The sequence below is a fragment of the Sphaerodactylus townsendi genome, linkage group LG01 (genome assembly GCF_021028975.2).
Source record: "Sphaerodactylus townsendi isolate TG3544 linkage group LG01, MPM_Stown_v2.3, whole genome shotgun sequence".
Classification (NCBI taxonomy): domain Eukaryota; kingdom Metazoa; phylum Chordata; class Lepidosauria; order Squamata; family Sphaerodactylidae; genus Sphaerodactylus; species Sphaerodactylus townsendi.
In genome coordinates, this window is record NC_059425.1 from 751,680 (window position 1) to 766,710 (window position 15,031).

Genomic DNA, 15,031 nt, shown 5'->3' on the forward strand with positions numbered 1-15,031 from the left:
GAAATCCCAGACCCTGACAAGGTGAGGCAGAGGAGTCACAGACTACTGCGGAGGCAGACAGACCTTGGCCCTCAGGCTCGCCATCGCGGCCTAACAAAGGGAAGTTCCAGCCGAGAAAACTTACCTACCCCTCGCCAAGGGCGCCGTCACTGCATGAACCAGCTTCATGGTCTGAGTTAGAGCGAATGCCTGAACCAGAAGCAAAGAAGTGGAAAGAGGCAGCTAACAAAGGAAGAAATCGCTTTGCACTACATAAAACCAGACATGGACTCCTCACAGAACTACCTAAGAGGGTAAGAACGTTATCGGTTGTAAAATGGTAGTTGGGTTTTAAAGCTAAACAAGATGCGGAAGGTCAGATTGAGAGATATAAAGGCCAGACTTGTTGCTAAAGGATCTCTCTCAGATCTATGGAACAGATTATGATCAGACTCTTTGCACCTGTTGTAAAATATTCTACAATTAGGATGCTCTTAAGCATTGGCTTTCGCATCTAGAAATATAGAGAACTGAGCATTTGGATGTTAAAACCGGCAGCGCTTTGCATGGAGAGAATTGAACAGGAGCTTTATATGAAGCAAATCCACCAGGGTTCATAGGATGAAAAGAAATAAACATTTTAGTCTGTAAATCTTCAGAAAGGGACTTTATGGATTGGAAACTAGCAGCTAATGCTTGGTCAAATAAGCTAGCTAAGATGCTACTAAGTCAGGGCTTCAAAACAAGGCAATGCAGACCCCCTGTCTTTATAGCAGGCACAGAAATGGGAGAGATGGACATTTATCCTGACATATGTTGATGAGCTTGATTATTTGCCATGAAAATGAAACTGACTGTGCTGAGATTATATCCCAACTCTCAACAAGGAAGTAGAAGTCAAGCACCTGGGAGATGCCAGCTTCTACTTGGGGATCCAAATCCCGAACGTGAACCAGATGGGAAGCTATCTTCTTAGCCGTCAGAAGCAGAAAATATTGGAACTGCTACAGAGTCTGAACTCTGGAAGGTGCTTTCAATCCAATGCCTACCCCAATGAGAGTTCAGATTTCTACAGAGACAGAAAGTACTACCTGATGACTTGCTACCTGACAACAATGATTACAGGACTGCAATAGGCAAGCTTCTTGTACTTAGCAAATGACAAACGCCAGACCTGACATTGCTACAGCCGTGAGTATATTGTCCAGAAGGTTAGCACACCCACCACAAGAGACTGGACTGCTGTTAAACGAGTGGGTGAGGTACTTTAAGAGGTACTTTAGACTTTAAACTGGAAACTGCCAGCAACTAAAGATCCCACACTATTGGGATAATGCTGCCCCAGTGCAGATTGGGCATGGAGAAAAGAACAGATCTAAGATCTACCAGTGGCTATGTGTTTTTCTATGGGAGAAGTGCTGTAAGTTGGGCAAGCCGTAGGCAAAGTGTTGTTGGCTCACTCATCTACTGAATCATCAGAATTAGTATCAGTTTCACTGAGGCATGTAGAGAATTACAATGGCTTTTAATGTTGTTAGAAGATTTTGGCATGTGATGAACACTTTACCTGTACAAATGCTAGAAGATAACCAGAGTTGTATAGCTCTTTCTCTTTCAGAAAAAAAAGAACAGTGCACGTACTAAACACATTGGAGTTAAGGATCAATATGTAAAGACTCTTTACAGGCAGAGAAGGAACTGTGAAACTCGCTACTGTCCTACTGATACGATGACAGCAGACATCTTGACCAAACCACCGCCAAGAGACAAGTTCCAAAGCCTGCGTGACAAACTGAACATTGTATACCTGGAAAGCATGCAGTGTCGAGAGGGAGTGTTGGAATAAGCGACTTCTGCATCCCCCCCCCCCACCCCCCCCCGCTCCCCCCCCCCCCCCCCCCCCCCCCCCGCTCCCCCCCGCGCTCCCCCCCCCCGCCCCCCCCCCCCTACTTCCCCCACCCACCCCCCGCTCCCCCCCCCCCCCCGCCCCCCCCCCCCCCCGCCCCCCCCCCCCCCCCCCCCCTCCCCCCCCCACACCCCCCCCCCCCCCCCCCCCCCCCCCCCCCCCCCCTCCCCCCCCCCCCCCCCCACCCCCCACACCCCCCCCCCCCCCCACCCCCCCCCCCCCCCTCGGACTCCCCCCCCCCCCCACCCCCCCCCCCCCCCCCCCCCCCCCCCCCCCACCCCCCCCCCCCCCCACCCCCCCCCCCCCCCACCCCCCCCCCCCCCCACCCCCCCCCCCCCCCACCCCCCCCCCCCCCCACCCCCCCCCCCCCCCACCCCCCCCCCCCCCCACCCCCCCCCCCCCCCACCCCCCCCCCCCCCCACCCCCCCCCCCCCCCACCCCCCCCCCCCCCCACCCCCCCCCCCCCCCACCCCCCCCCCCCCCCACCCCCCCCCCCCCCCACCCCCCCCCCCCCCCACCCCCCCCCCCCCCCACCCCCCCCCCCCCCCACCCCCCCCCCCCCCCACCCCCCCCCCCCCCCACCCCCCCCCCCCCCCACCCCCCCCCCCCCCCACCCCCCCCCCCCCCCACCCCCCCCCCCCCCCACCCCCCCCCCCCCCCACCCCCCCCCCCCCCCACCCCCCCCCCCCCCCACCCCCCCCCCCCCCCACCCCCCCCCCCCCCCACCCCCCCCCCCCCCCACCCCCCCCCCCCCCCACCCCCCCCCCCCCCCACCCCCCCCCCCCCCCACCCCCCCCCCCCCCCACCCCCCCCCCCCCCCACCCCCCCCCCCCCCCACCCCCCCCCCCCCCCACCCCCCCCCCCCCCCACCCCCCCCCCCCCCCACCCCCCCCCCCCCCCACCCCCCCCCCCCCCCACCCCCCCCCCCCCCCACCCCCCCCCCCCCCCACCCCCCCCCCCCCCCACCCCCCCCCCCCCCCACCCCCCCCCCCCCCCACCCCCCCCCCCCCCCACCCCCCCCCCCCCCCACCCCCCCCCCCCCCCACCCCCCCCCCCCCCCACCCCCCCCCCCCCCCACCCCCCCCCCCCCCCACCCCCCCCCCCCCCCACCCCCCCCCCCCCCCACCCCCCCCCCCCCCCACCCCCCCCCCCCCCCACCCCCCCCCCCCCCCACCCCCCCCCCCCCCCACCCCCCCCCCCCCCCACCCCCCCCCCCCCCCACCCCCCCCCCCCCCCACCCCCCCCCCCCCCCACCCCCCCCCCCCCCCACCCCCCCCCCCCCCCACCCCCCCCCCCCCCCACCCCCCCCCCCCCCCACCCCCCCCCCCCCCCACCCCCCCCCCCCCCCACCCCCCCCCCCCCCCACCCCCCCCCCCCCCCACCCCCCCCCCCCCCCACCCCCCCCCCCCCCCACCCCCCCCCCCCCCCACCCCCCCCCCCCCCCACCCCCCCCCCCCCCCACCCCCCCCCCCCCCCACCCCCCCCCCCCCCCACCCCCCCCCCCCCCCACCCCCCCCCCCCCCCACCCCCCCCCCCCCCCACCCCCCCCCCCCCCCACCCCCCCCCCCCCCCACCCCCCCCCCCCCCCACCCCCCCCCCCCCCCACCCCCCCCCCCCCCCACCCCCCCCCCCCCCCACCCCCCCCCCCCCCCACCCCCCCCCCCCCCCACCCCCCCCCCCCCCCACCCCCCCCCCCCCCCACCCCCCCCCCCCCCCACCCCCCCCCCCCCCCACCCCCCCCCCCCCCCACCCCCCCCCCCCCCCACCCCCCCCCCCCCCCACCCCCCCCCCCCCCCACCCCCCCCCCCCCCCACCCCCCCCCCCCCCCACCCCCCCCCCCCCCCACCCCCCCCCCCCCCCACCCCCCCCCCCCCCCACCCCCCCCCCCCCCCACCCCCCCCCCCCCCCACCCCCCCCCCCCCCCACCCCCCCCCCCCCCCACCCCCCCCCCCCCCCACCCCCCCCCCCCCCCACCCCCCCCCCCCCCCACCCCCCCCCCCCCCCACCCCCCCCCCCCCCCACCCCCCCCCCCCCCCACCCCCCCCCCCCCCCACCCCCCCCCCCCCCCACCCCCCCCCCCCCCCACCCCCCCCCCCCCCCACCCCCCCCCCCCCCCACCCCCCCCCCCCCCCACCCCCCCCCCCCCCCACCCCCCCCCCCCCCCACCCCCCCCCCCCCCCACCCCCCCCCCCCCCCACCCCCCCCCCCCCCCACCCCCCCCCCCCCCCACCCCCCCCCCCCCCCACCCCCCCCCCCCCCCACCCCCCCCCCCCCCCACCCCCCCCCCCCCCCACCCCCCCCCCCCCCCACCCCCCCCCCCCCCCACCCCCCCCCCCCCCCACCCCCCCCCCCCCCCACCCCCCCCCCCCCCCACCCCCCCCCCCCCCCACCCCCCCCCCCCCCCACCCCCCCCCCCCCCCACCCCCCCCCCCCCCCACCCCCCCCCCCCCCCACCCCCCCCCCCCCCCACCCCCCCCCCCCCCCACCCCCCCCCCCCCCCACCCCCCCCCCCCCCCACCCCCCCCCCCCCCCACCCCCCCCCCCCCCCACCCCCCCCCCCCCCCACCCCCCCCCCCCCCCACCCCCCCCCCCCCCCACCCCCCCCCCCCCCCACCCCCCCCCCCCCCCACCCCCCCCCCCCCCCACCCCCCCCCCCCCCCACCCCCCCCCCCCCCCACCCCCCCCCCCCCCCACCCCCCCCCCCCCCCACCCCCCCCCCCCCCCACCCCCCCCCCCCCCCACCCCCCCCCCCCCCCACCCCCCCCCCCCCCCACCCCCCCCCCCCCCCACCCCCCCCCCCCCCCACCCCCCCCCCCCCCCACCCCCCCCCCCCCCCACCCCCCCCCCCCCCCACCCCCCCCCCCCCCCACCCCCCCCCCCCCCCACCCCCCCCCCCCCCCACCCCCCCCCCCCCCCACCCCCCCCCCCCCCCACCCCCCCCCCCCCCCACCCCCCCCCCCCCCCACCCCCCCCCCCCCCCACCCCCCCCCCCCCCCACCCCCCCCCCCCCCCACCCCCCCCCCCCCCCACCCCCCCCCCCCCCCACCCCCCCCCCCCCCCACCCCCCCCCCCCCCCACCCCCCCCCCCCCCCACCCCCCCCCCCCCCCACCCCCCCCCCCCCCCACCCCCCCCCCCCCCCACCCCCCCCCCCCCCCACCCCCCCCCCCCCCCACCCCCCCCCCCCCCCACCCCCCCCCCCCCCCACCCCCCCCCCCCCCCACCCCCCCCCCCCCCCACCCCCCCCCCCCCCCACCCCCCCCCCCCCCCACCCCCCCCCCCCCCCACCCCCCCCCCCCCCCACCCCCCCCCCCCCCCACCCCCCCCCCCCCCCACCCCCCCCCCCCCCCACCCCCCCCCCCCCCCACCCCCCCCCCCCCCCACCCCCCCCCCCCCCCACCCCCCCCCCCCCCCACCCCCCCCCCCCCCCACCCCCCCCCCCCCCCACCCCCCCCCCCCCCCACCCCCCCCCCCCCCCACCCCCCCCCCCCCCCACCCCCCCCCCCCCCCACCCCCCCCCCCCCCCACCCCCCCCCCCCCCCACCCCCCCCCCCCCCCACCCCCCCCCCCCCCCACCCCCCCCCCCCCCCACCCCCCCCCCCCCCCACCCCCCCCCCCCCCCACCCCCCCCCCCCCCCACCCCCCCCCCCCCCCACCCCCCCCCCCCCCCACCCCCCCCCCCCCCCACCCCCCCCCCCCCCCACCCCCCCCCCCCCCCACCCCCCCCCCCCCCCACCCCCCCCCCCCCCCACCCCCCCCCCCCCCCACCCCCCCCCCCCCCCACCCCCCCCCCCCCCCACCCCCCCCCCCCCCCACCCCCCCCCCCCCCCACCCCCCCCCCCCCCCACCCCCCCCCCCCCCCACCCCCCCCCCCCCCCACCCCCCCCCCCCCCCACCCCCCCCCCCCCCCACCCCCCCCCCCCCCCACCCCCCCCCCCCCCCACCCCCCCCCCCCCCCACCCCCCCCCCCCCCCACCCCCCCCCCCCCCCACCCCCCCCCCCCCCCACCCCCCCCCCCCCCCACCCCCCCCCCCCCCCACCCCCCCCCCCCCCCACCCCCCCCCCCCCCCACCCCCCCCCCCCCCCACCCCCCCCCCCCCCCACCCCCCCCCCCCCCCACCCCCCCCCCCCCCCACCCCCCCCCCCCCCCACCCCCCCCCCCCCCCACCCCCCCCCCCCCCCACCCCCCCCCCCCCCCACCCCCCCCCCCCCCCACCCCCCCCCCCCCCCACCCCCCCCCCCCCCCACCCCCCCCCCCCCCCACCCCCCCCCCCCCCCACCCCCCCCCCCCCCCACCCCCCCCCCCCCCCACCCCCCCCCCCCCCCACCCCCCCCCCCCCCCACCCCCCCCCCCCCCCACCCCCCCCCCCCCCCACCCCCCCCCCCCCCCACCCCCCCCCCCCCCCACCCCCCCCCCCCCCCACCCCCCCCCCCCCCCACCCCCCCCCCCCCCCACCCCCCCCCCCCCCCACCCCCCCCCCCCCCCACCCCCCCCCCCCCCCACCCCCCCCCCCCCCCACCCCCCCCCCCCCCCACCCCCCCCCCCCCCCACCCCCCCCCCCCCCCACCCCCCCCCCCCCCCACCCCCCCCCCCCCCCACCCCCCCCCCCCCCCACCCCCCCCCCCCCCCACCCCCCCCCCCCCCCACCCCCCCCCCCCCCCACCCCCCCCCCCCCCCACCCCCCCCCCCCCCCACCCCCCCCCCCCCCCACCCCCCCCCCCCCCCACCCCCCCCCCCCCCCACCCCCCCCCCCCCCCACCCCCCCCCCCCCACCCCACCCCCCCCCCCACCCCCGCCCCCCCCCCCCCCGCTCGCCCCCCCCCCGCCCCACCCCCCCCCACCCCCCCCCCCCCCCCCCCACACCCCCACCCCCCACCACCCCCCCCCCCCCCCACCCCCCCCCCCCCCCCCCCACCCCCCCACCCCCCCACCCCCCCCCCCCCCCCCCCCACCCCCCCCCCCACACACACACTACTGGGCATATCCATGACTCTAAACGAAATCTAACAGAATGAAGGTTCATCCCACATAATGAATCTCAAGGATCACCTTGCAGTGGTTTCAGTATAGCTTTTATGTCCTTAGACTGCAGTCTTAACCAGTAATCAAAAAAAATCTGAATATCAGTGCTTTTCTTAATACTTGTCTCTGTGTTAGGGACTCTAGGATTTGAAGCAGGAACCTTCAGAAGCAGGGACCTTACCTTGGGGTGTGCATTACAGTGTGTCTTGTCGTTTGCGCCCTGATATGAATACAGGTTATGCCACTGGACTTCATGTTAAAAATGCTTAATAACCCTAATCCAGTTAGAAGAAGTGTTTGAATTTATATCCCACCTTTCTCTCCCGTAAGGAGTCTCTGAATGGCTTACAATCTCCTTTACCTTCCCCTCCCCCCAACAGACACTTTGTGAGGTAGGTGGGGCTGAGAGTGTTCAGAGAGAACTGTGACTTGCTCAAGGTCACCCAGCAGGCTTCATGTGTAGGAATGGGGAAACAGATTCCCCCATGACATTAATCTGGGGGGCAGTGTCTTTATCTTATTAAATTTAATATCCTGCTCTCCGCAACCCAACAGCTAGACTCAGGCCCATTCCGCACGGGCCATAAAGACCAGCATGGGGCCGATAAAAATGCCGTTGTGGGGGAGGACTTTGCACAGCTGCCACAGCTGGAGCAATACCACAACGGCCCACCTCTCCCACAATGGCGTTTTCCTGAGTGAGTCTTTTGACGTTAAAAGTTAAAATCTCAAGACTGCTCAAGGCCTTAAACGTTAAAATCAAAACTTGAACATGATCGGGAATTCATCTGGTAACCAGTGCAGTCACTGAAGCACAGGATGAATATGCACTCTTATCAGGGCCCCTGCTACCACATTCTGGACCAGTTGAAACTTCTGGAGCCATCTCAAGGCTCGCATAGAGTGACTTCACTGTAATTCATGGAGGTGACTCCATGTGAATGGTCCAACGTTTCAGACAAGGTGCATCAGCCCAGTGTTCTCCTACTTCCAGGGTCAATTGCTTTATTTCCCCATGGTGCTTCCCAAGGCAGAAACTCTGAAAGTGGCTGTTCACACTGACCCAGTGTCAAGACCTCATCCCCCAAAAGTCTTGCCATGTGCACTCAGGGGAGTCCTGGAGATCGCCGCACCAAATAATCCTTGCTTGTACTTGCTTTGTTTAGAGACTTGCAGTAATGGCTTTCCCTCCTGATAGGCACAAGCGCAAAGGCCCTGTCCACAGGGCAAAAGCTCTGACCGGTTACAAAAATAACCATCCAAAAGCTTCTTCAGGGTTCAGAGATTTATTGTTTTCTTTCAATTCTACGCAGAAGAGGGAACTCTCCTCTGTTAGCAACAGGGAGGAGGTTCAAAGGGGCTGTTGCTTGCGTAACATAATTTATACCCTCTTACAAACATCCCTCCTTGCAGTGGTGGGATCCAAAAATTTTAGTAACAGGTTCCCATGGTGGTGGGATTCAAACAGTAAGCATTAGCGCACCAGTAGGGGCTGGGCCGGGGCATAGCCAGGCGTGGCCGGGCATTCCGGGGGCGGGGCATTCATAATTTCTCTGTTCCTGTAAAAAACTCTTACTGTAAAAGAAAAGTTCCTAATTTCCAGCTGGTATCTTTCTGTGTCCATAATTTAAACTCAAGTAAGCAAGATCCTATCGTCCTACACCAGCAGAAACAACTTCACTTCCTCCTCTAATTGGCTGCATCAAATGTAATACTCGTCAAATACTTAAGGTTGCTTGTAGAAATCAAAAGAAGGATGCTTTCCATAAACAAGCAACTTTGCCATATTTCTGAAACATGTTTTTGAAACAAACTATATAGGAGAATTATCCCGTTTTCTACCTTTGATAACCAGCTACATAGGAAACAACAGGATTTTGTGATTTTTGGTCTTAATGGAATTTCTAATGGAGAAGCAGACCCGATTAGTAAGCCCCTCACCGAGCACACAAATAATTAGTAACCCACTCTCGGGAACTGGTGAGAACCTGCTGGATCCCACCTCTGCCTCCTTGTCTTCTGAAATGCATTAGCTGGAATTTGAATCATTGCAGCTACCCATTTGAATCTCCACTCCTCACTAAAGCCCACCTTGGCTTTCCACAATTCAGGCGTGTATTCTTTTAGCCATTCTTACCCGTTTCAGAGATCTTAGTTTCCTCATCAGCCAAGTTGTACTTCGCCACTTATCTGTGTGTGTTTCATAAACTTTGTCTTCTTTATCTTTCTGGTGAGAGGCCGCACTTTTAAATTCCTAGCATGTGTATCAGACTTTACTGAAAAGTGCAGAAATCTCCCCTCCCTTCTTCCAAGCAAAGCCTCTCTACTAATGAAATCTTTGTTTAACTAACAGCATCTTACTGATCTTTTATAAATTACCTCTAATATACATTATATGATTAAATATATGGCTTAAAACATTGTAAACTATATGTTCATATCACTCCCTAGCCAGACACTACCCAGTCCTTACCAGGATTCTGACCTTGGAGGAAGTGCATGGTATGGGGACACTTTCATTTTGGGGGAAACTGTGAGGGGGGAGGGGTACATAGTGGAAGATATAGACTGCCGTTTTGTGCGGGGAATCTCAGGCTCCTTCCGCACATGCAGAATAATTCACTTTCAAACTGCTTTCAGTGCTCTTTAAAGCTGTGTGGAATAGCAAAATCCACTTGCAAACAGTTGTGAAAGTGGTTTGAAAACACGTTATTTTGTGTAATGCGGAAGGGGCCATAGATCCCTTAAAGAAACTTTGGTTTTGTTGCTCTGATTAAATAAATCAAGGTAGCTGAACCTGGGTTGGGTGTGGGAGGAGGCTGAGGGGAATGACACCACCACCCCTTTCCCAGGCAGATTTATATAACTTCACTCCCCATGGGCTCCCGAAGGCAGGGACTCTGAAAGAAGTGGGGTGCATTGGACCAGTGTCCTCTTCTCTCTCTTCCCACCCCATTTCCATAGTGGATTGCAATAGCTTTGTGTCTAATGGGCCCAAAGGGGTCCAAAGTTAGGCTCCTTCTGCACATGCAGAATAATGCATCAGTCCACTTTCACAATTGTTTGCAAGAGGATTTTGCTGTTCCGCACAGTAAAATCCAGCTGCAAAGTGAATTGAAAGTGGATTCAAAGCGCATTGTTCTGCCTGTGCGGAAGGGGCCTTACTGCTCAAACAGGGATCCTGAAAGAGGCTCCATGCATCAGGACAGTGTTCTCTTTCGCTGCTTTCCAAGGTAGATTGATATAGCAATGCCAGTGAACTGGTAACACATCAAAATGGAGGATGCAGAGGAATTCCCTTCTCCTCCACATGAAGCCTGCTGGGTAATCTTGGGCCAGTCACAGTTCTCTCAGAACTCTCTCAGCCCCACCTACCTCACAAGGAGTCTGATGTGACGACGAGAAGAAAAGTTGATTCTAAACCACTTTGAGACACTTCAAAGGTAGAGTATCAGGACAGTGTTCTCTTTCGCTGCTTTCCAAGGTAGATTGATATAGCAACGCCAGTGAACTGGTAACACATCAAAATGGAGGATGCAGAGGAATCCCCATGGGGAGGGAATGGGTGGAGATCTGGAGAATGAAATGGAGGAACCAGTCCCTTGTGGGATAGGAAGAGGCAATCAGATATGGAGGGGGGGGGGAAACCCTGGGGAAGGTTTGACACACATGTAATAGTTTGCTTTTCCAGAAGAGGGGCCAAAAAGGTTGCCCTTTGCCTACATTTGGAAAATCCAGGGATTCTCTCCACTGGAGTCAGGCTGCTTCAGAACTGTTGTGTGAGTGAAAATCTAATCCAGCTGTTGCATAACTAAAAATCTACCCCTAGGCAAAAGTCTGCCATGAGATGTTCCTTGCATAAACGGCCTCATTTTTTAAAGCTCTAACCACTGGTTCCCCCTTTCTCCTTTTTTTTTCTTTTTCAAAAATAGAGTCTTTCTTTAATCATTCTTTGTAGTCTTTCTGTTACACCTCTGTGTGCCTTTTTGTTATAGTGACCCAAGTAGGGTTTTTCATGTCATGGGCCACAAGGGGGTGCTCTGGTGGTTTTCAGAAGACAAGATCTGCATTGTGAGCAGCTGCATTGCGAACTTCTCACATTTTGTGGAATGTCCTTCGGATCTCCTCCTCTCGCTGAAAACAGCCCAACAGGGAGAATTATCCCGTTTTCTACCTTCGCTAACCAGCCACATAGGAAACAACAGGACTTTATGATTTTTGGACCGAATGGAATTTCAAAGGGAAAAGCAGACCCAATTAGTAACCCCCTCTCGGCACACACAAAGAATTAGTAACCCACTCTCGGGAACTGGTCAGAACCTGCTGGATCCCACCTCTGCTCATCATGTGCAGCCCCCTGCAATGCAGGAACACACAATCAAATTTATCTCTATGGTATATACAGGAAGGGTTCTGTAGGTTGGGTCGATTCTATAGACTGAGGATCTGTCATCGTGCAGTGGAGATAAGTGCATGGAAAACACAGCAGAAACTTTGAAATGGATCTGGTGGATCAGAAAGGGAAGTGAAGCCACTCAGAACGTGGGAGAACATCCAATCCAGTCATCATTTTTTAAACTCTTGGCATGCCAGGAAAAGGGAGTTGTGCTAATTGCTACAAGCGTGTTGTGAAATACTAAAGCAATTTTAGCTGGCACGCCTGCAAGAACAGAGTTGTGCTAACTGCTACAAGCATGTTGTGAAATATTAAAGCAATTTAGCTGGCACGCATACTGCAGGGATGAAGAAGAGTTGGTTTTGGCTTAAAAACACATCTTCGCTATCATCTTAGCTATTTGGCTGCCGGTTTGTTTCCGAATGCATTCCAAGATCCTGGTTGTGAGTTTAAAAGATAGCCCTGGTCTAGGGATCACATATCTCAAAGACCATCTCCTTCCAAATATCCCTGTGCACCAATTGCAACTCTTGACTGCCACCTGCTGGCTGGTCCCCCACTTAAGATGGTTTCCTGGTATCAACCAGACCACATGCCTTCTCCATTATAAGGAATGTACACAGCCGGAAATGACTTGGACCCACACAACTTAAAGGGTTGTGTTGACATCAGATCAATCTGCAGCAGGCAAATGGGGGGTGACAAAATGTAACCAATAAGGTATTTGCAAAGTAAGATGCTCGTTTGGAAAACTGTATCAAAACTGCTTTTTGAAATGCATTCTTCGGACATTGGCTTTGGCTGATTATAGCACCTTGTCACACTTTATTGCAATAAAAGGCAGTGGTGGGATCCAAAAATTTTAATAACAGGTTCCGATGGTGGTGGGATTCAAACAGTGGCGCCGCTGCACACATGCACCTCCAGCCCCTATTGGGCAGGGAGGTTGCTTTAGTAACCCCTTCTCGGCACTCAGAAAAAATTAGTAACCGCTTCTAGAGAAGTGGTGAGAACTGGTTGGATCCCACCTCTGATAAAAGGTTATGTGCTTCACTGAACCAATCAGAGGCATAGCTCCAGGGGGGGTGCGTGACACACCAGGTGCGCGCCCCTGAGGTGGCGTGGCGAGGGCATTCTGGGGTGGGGCGGGGGTGGAGGACGCACCGGTGTACAGGGTGCTTTCCCCCCTTGCTATGTCTCTGGAACCAATCCACATGTCTCTGATTTACTGAGAGTCTATTGGAAATTTTTCCAACATGCACATCAGTGTCAGAGTCCCAAAGGCTCAAAAAGTTTTGGGGGGCTTGATTTAATTGTGCTCCCTTCCGTTGGATTTATTGCCACCTGCAGACATACAACTTCACGCAGTAGAATTCAGAATTCAGAGACCTTTATTAGGCATCATGCAGTAAACGGGTTAGGTGCATAGGGAAGGGGGTGTGGCCTCTTCGTAGTATATTTAATGGGAGTTCCTTTAATTGGCAGTTGCCTCTTGTTGCCCCCTTGCCCTGCCCTGCCTTTTTGCATTCCATGATCTTCTGTCCTTGCAACATCAGAGATGCTCAGATGCTGCCGATGTTACATTGAACACGTTTGAAGATTGAACTTGCTGCGTTCCACGCAGAAAAGGGGGAATCAGCAGAGCACATTGACTGATTGCCCAGCAGCAAACGCCTCAAATGTCTGCTGAACAGATTTGCATCTCCCTCAACTGTGAATGTTCAAAGTGTGGCTGAATTAAAGAAAATGGAAGCCATTAACCCAGGTTAAGCATTGAGGGGTGGGATAAGATCATCAGAAGAGCCCTGCTGGATCAAACCAGTGTGTCAGGACCAGGCCTCGCAGTGCCCAGACGTCTTGCTGTGTAAGAATTGAAAATGTTTTCCTGTAACTGCTTTTCTGTTTCCCTCTTCCCTTCCTGGCAACTCCCTGGCGCTAGCTCTCCTGCAAGAAGGTGCGAACGGTTCCCAGGTTCTTTGAGGCTCTGTAGTGCAAATGTTGTAGAATTTGCAAAGCACATTTGGTGTGGGACAAATGGGGGGGGGGGTTGAAGGATATAATCTCTGGATCTAAGCTGGAGAGCTTAGATTTAGCTTTCTATTGTTACTCTACGCATTGTTAGAAATAAACTGCTTTATCACTTTCCTACGGTCTCTGTTATTTCCATGTTCGAGAGCCTGACACAGCCCATGATTAAGACCCATCTAGTCCAGCATAAGTGCTCTCCACACAGTAGTAACCAGTTTGTTCTGGAGGGCCAGCAACCAGGCATAGAGGCCAAGGACTTCCACAGGAAGTTGCTTCCAGGTTGACTATTTCTGAAGGTGGAGGTTCCTTTAGTCTCCATAGCTGGTAGACATTGATGCACCTATTGTCTGTGAAGCTGTCTAATCTTCTTTTAAAGCTATCTATATTATGAGTCATTTATTGTTTTGGAAGACCGTGTTTGGGTGCCTTACTGTCTGCCATCACTTTCCTGGTACCCACCAAGTGTTTTTTAAGAAAATGTGCTCAGCCAGGCTTCATACATTCAGCAGTGTGTGGTTCGCTTCTCAAGACATTGATGCTTAATTGTTACACCTTCACCTGTTGGCCAAGGTGCTGCTTATTTGGTTCAAGGACAGCTTTGAGGGCTTCTCGGTTTAAACTTGCTTTGTTATTTTCCTGTTGCAGGTGTAGGAGATCACTTTGCCCTGTCAGTCTATATCTATGCAGGCTCTCCTGGTATTCCAGGCCAGAGAAAATATAATACTGCTTCATCTTGATGTACCTTCAATTAGGATTTATAGGAAACTTTACTGCCATGATATTGTATAGTGAAGAAAGATGGAGCTCACAGGATTTTTCCTCTTGAGAAGCAATTCAAAATACATCCCTAAGATGGGTTTTCTGTTGCTGCAGGGCTCTCTCCGTGCAACCCTGAGAACAGAAATAAGACTCCTGTCTACCAAAGAATGTCTGTTTTTGACTAAGACTACAGATACAATTTCAAAATTGTCTTTCTCGGGTCATGACTTTTATGGAACAATTACCTGCTGGCACTTGACTGAAAACTGTGTCAGAACATGTTAGCACTGTATGCAAATATCCCTGTCTGTGCAGATATTCTTTCTGCTGAGCGTACATTCCATGTGTACAGATAGCTTTACCGTAAATGCTCATTTCCTCCAGTGGATTCAGGTTATAAAAGTAGCATTTTCTTGCACAGACGTTTCCCAAGGGCAGCAAAATCCAGAGGCTGTCATGACTGAAGACAGTTCCACCACCGGGCTGCTGGGCCACCTCTGAAGGCTTCCAGGCAGGGCGGAGAGGCAGAAAAAACCCCAAAGAATTCCAAGCCACATAAAAGTTCTCCATAGGACTAAACTGAGTTGTGCCATCTTTTTGAATGGTGTAATTCAGAGACATGCACCAGGGTCGTTCCCAGCTCGAAAGCCTGGCAAAAGCCAACTGAAGTCAGCTGCATTCCTGGGAACACCCACAGTTCCATCCAGATCTGCCAAAAAAAATGTTGTGGTTACATTCATCAAGGTTTCACATGGGACAGCCTGGCCTATAAAACTATATTACACCATGGGGCTTTCCCCACTCACCTTCTGCTGCGTGCCGCTCTCACGCCCCCTCCGCGCGCATCATTCCTGGCACGCTGAGGAATTCCCCACGACCCCGTGCTCTGCCAGAACCCCGAGAGCGTGCCAGAAATGACGCGGGGTCATCAAAAGGTGCCGT